Here is a 4,859-nt window from a genome sequence, read left to right as displayed (position 1 = left end):
GTTTCCGGGGTCCCTTCAGGGACTGCAGACCACACACACACACACACACACACACACACACACACACACACACACACACACACACACACACACACACACACACACACACACACACACACATATTAACTGTAGTGTGAGACATTGCATTGACGATATCAAGCAATGCAATAAAATGTATAATAAATACAGTGAAAGTCAACTCAACATAAAAATAACTTATATAGAACGTTTTCTAATGGCTGTCTTTGTTTTATTTATAAACGTTCCTACCCAGAAAGTTCCAGGGCGGTTTTTGCGTGACAACATATATATCTATATTTTAATCAATAAAATTTGGCAGTTCTGTGAGAAATTAATCAGCATTTTGTTTGTTTTCATACCATTTTATCTTATGAATAAACACACTCGCAGCCAAAAGTTTGGAATAATGTACAGATTTTGCGCTTATGGAATGAAATTGGTACTTTAATTACTATTACAAATTTATTTTATTTATTTTTTTCAAAACTTCTTGAACTACTTCAAAGAGTTCTCATCAAAAAAATCCTCCATGTGCAGCAATGGCAGCTTTTCAGATCCTTGGCATTCTAGCTGTCAGTTTGTCCAGATACTGATGTGACCTTTCACCCCACACTTCCTGTAACACTTGCCATAGACGTGTCTGTTTTGTTGGGCACTTCTCACGCACCTTACAGTCTAACTGATCCCACAAAAGCTCAATGGGGTCAAGATCCATAACACTCTTTTCCAATGATCTATTGTCCAATGACTGTGTTTCTTTGCCCACTCTAAACTTTTCTTTTTGCTTTTCTGTTTCAAAAGTGGCTTTTTCTTTGCAATTCTTCCCATAATGCTGCACCCCTGAGTCTTCTCTTTACTGTTTGTTAGATAATTTTGTAATCCAATGTATTTAATTTATTTGTTGATCTGCAATCCCCGTCTCGATATGGCTCAGCTGAGGGAAGAAATAAATGACACAGACACTCAATGGTATCAAATCTCTCTCCAACGTTTATTGTTTCAGCATTCTGTTATATGGTCCAGAAAAACCACATTCCACTGGACCCTCAGCAATGAAATAGTTTTTTTACCTTATATGGGGGTGACATACATGTTTGAGCTACATGTGAAACGTGAGTAGAGAGAAAAAACACATTCCTAAGAACATCTTTAGAACAGTGAGCAGCTGCAGCTACCCAACAAAGAAGTTTAAAAGAGGCCTTCATTATTCCACATTACATCACCAGAGAAGTTGTTGAGAAGCATTAATTATTCCACACTGTTGTACATGAAACTGGTGTTGAGCGGGTAGAATTCAATGAAGCTGTCAGCTGATGACATGTGAGATGTCTATTTCTCAAACTAGAGACTCTGATGTACTCATGCTCTTGTTTAGTTGTTAGAGCCAGTTGTCGGAAGACTGTAGTTACACCTTTGTATGAAATCTTCAGTTGTTTGGCTATTTCAAGCATTATATAGCCTTCATTCCTCAAAACAATGATTGACTGATGATTTTCTAGAGAAAGCTGTTTCTTTTTTTGCCAGTTTCTAACAAATTTTGACCTTAAGACATGCCAGTCTATTGCATACTGTGACAACTCAAAAACAAGCACAAAGACACTGTTAATCTTCATTTAATGAACCAAATATCTTTCAACTGTGTTTGATATAATGGCAAGTGATTTTCACAAACCAAATGATCAATTTTGCATGATATCTCAAGGATAAGGTGTTGGAGAGATGCTGCTGTCTAAATGTTATCAAAAAGGACTTTTTTCAAATAGTGATGGTGCTGTTTTTACATCAGTAATGTCCTGACTATCTTTGTGGTCAATTATATATCAATTAACCACAGATTTTCCCTCAGTGCTGTATGGATTGCATTGTGAGAATACGGCTGTACTCGGGCTAGAGGAGGAGAGGAGATGCTCATGTGAATTCTCTGTAGCCATATGACCTCCTCAGTAGCCCCTATTAGACCTGACAGCTGATATATGGTGCACATGGCAAAAACAAACTACTCAGCAAAAGCAGGCAGACATTGATAAACGAAGGCATGGTGACACAGATACTGTGCATCAATATGTGGGCAAAATACCATTTCAATTTGTGGCCAAAACTTCCAGCCTAATTAGGGCAGAAAATGTGCAGTATATACTGTATATACCTCACAAATATAAGTCCACTTTCAAGATGCTTTATCCGTTTTTTTTTTACTGTTTTTTTATTATTATATATATATATTTTTTTACTAACCTAATTTTTGTGCAAGAAGATTCTGGAAAAATTTTATCTATTAAAAAATATATTTTTACTCTAAGAAAATAAATAACAATTTATAGTTTGCATTAAGAAAATAAAGCCTAAACAAAAATAAACACACATAAAACAAAATAAAACAAATCTGACCTATTTTTAAGATTAATTTTTTTTTTTTTGGTTTATAAACATTTTTATATATAATACATATATATATATATATATATATATATATATATATATATATATATATTATTCACATAGTCCCAACACAACTGGATTAATTGAACATATGGACTCTACACAATGAAATTAAGTTGAGACAAAATGGTAAATAATTATGTTGCATTAGCTAATTTTAAATAAGTGAATTGAGCAAGCAGTAATAATCATGTTCATTGAACCATACCAGTTAGATGTCTGAATCAATTTGAAAATTTCATAGAAATGTGATCATATCACTCTATATGACTGTGTTGAATATCACTTGGACTTTATGCAATATAGTGTTCTCATCTCATACTTAAATGTAGTTGATTTCAAGTCTGGTTCAGTAATGTCAATAGAGCTGCTTTCCTGTGTATATTATATTAATTTATATTTAAGGTGCATTCAGTAATTTTTTTTAAGTATGTAAAAGTGACTTACATTGTTTACACTGACATCTAGTGGCCTGGATGGGTTTATCATTCAAACACAGTAGTTTTCTGTTACAAATGCCATTGTAGAAATTCACCATGCACAGTAAACCAGGATTAATTTAATCCACGAGTGAATGTATCCAGCAACAGGGCAGTTATTAAGATTAAGTGAGTAGTGTCCAGCTGGTCATGTGATGCTAACATGGCTGCCCCCATGAAGCGCCCCTGCCCCATGTAGAATATGGTAGAAGGTTACTGATATGACTGAACTCTTCATCTCACATGAGTGGTCATGATTTATACATATTTTTCAAAATTACTATTAATTTCTTTAGAAGTAAATCTTTTTAAATGAGTAAAAAATGACTGAGTGAACCTATAATAACAGTTTTATAAGTTCATTTTGTTAAAGATTACTCAATTCAATTACTCAATTTGTGTGTGTGTATGTTTTAGGATCAATACAAATTTTTTGAATTGTGAACTTATAAATAAAGGCAGTGCAATTATACTGTCATGATGTATACATTCTTTACCCTTTAAATCGTCATTTCTTTACTGAACAGTAATGAGAATGAGATTTTGCATTAAAGAACTGAGAATAATATTCATGAAAATAAAGAAAAGAAAATAATGGTCCTAAAGTAGTAAACTTTTAAAATATTATTTATTTTATGAAGTTGAATCTATTAATAATTGTATATAGAATCACTCAGCTGTCAGTCAGATCAAGTCCCTGGAGATGCTTCCCGAGTGATTGTGATAGTTTGAGAGGCTCTTGTTGGATACACACATTTCCTCCTTGGTAAGCAAAAGACAGACATCTCAAGGGGAACATTTATTGTTATATGACTAAAAATAGTCAAACCAAACAAGCACATTCAGCTCCAGTATCCTGGATGACATTTCAGCCATATATATCAGAGATTAATTTAGTCTCCCCGCTAGGATGTGGACTGATGCCATTTACAAAGGTTACACTTTGTAATGAGCTTAACAGTTTGTGTGAGTGGAGTGATTTATTATAATTACATCCATGCAATGAGAAATGATCATAAGCATGAATTAGATCTCTTGACAACTGTAAAATATTATTTTTGGAGAACGTGTAGTGCCTTAAGACGTGGGATCTGTTATGTCTCCAAAGTCGAATGATGTCTAACTGAAATATATGACAAAAAAAAAGCACAGAATATTTAGTTTTTAGTTTATAAATCAATATTTATACTTTTTCAATAATGTATACATTGCAAATACAGGTAAGCTGGGGCACAATACACAACAAGTCACACTAACACTGTCACACTTTTATATTCATTATATATTTTTTAACATTATGCAGTATATTTTCTAGATTAAACACTAAATAGCAAAGTGAAGCTTGAATAGCTGAATATATAACTCTTACACATAATACTAATTTGTACTTAATTACTGTCCTGTAATTTCAAACTATTATGATGGTAATTATTTTTTCTAGTGTCTTCAGGGCTGGTGACGCAATTACAGATACATTTTACTTAGCAAGTTAAAAATATAAAAATGTAATGATTAAAGATCAGTTTTATAGGGGAAGAGCGCCGTCTTGTGGATCAACTGTTCTCTTACTCTCAAAGGACACTAGTTTTTATTGTCCCATTGATAACGATCCTCATGCAGAAGAGGGTCTGTAGCAACTCATAATGTAATAACTGCACATAATGTAATCAGTTAAATTTAAAACATTTTCATAATGTAATAATTTTCTCAAAACGTAATTGAGCTCATAATATACTAATGTTAAAATCATGTTTTTTATTTTTTTTTTCAAAATGTAAATAGGTTATTTCATGACAAGATGTACAGTTCAAAATTAGTTCAATTTTGATCTGTTATCGACCAAAATTGATTGGATCGCTTCAGAAGAGATTTTTACGCTGCATTTATGTACTTTTGGAACTTCAAAGTTCTGGTTACCAT

Source organism: Xyrauchen texanus, chromosome 26, assembly GCF_025860055.1.
Source record: "Xyrauchen texanus isolate HMW12.3.18 chromosome 26, RBS_HiC_50CHRs, whole genome shotgun sequence".
NCBI classification, from domain to species: Eukaryota; Metazoa; Chordata; class Actinopteri; order Cypriniformes; family Catostomidae; genus Xyrauchen; species Xyrauchen texanus.
This window is presented reverse-complemented; position numbering follows the sequence as displayed.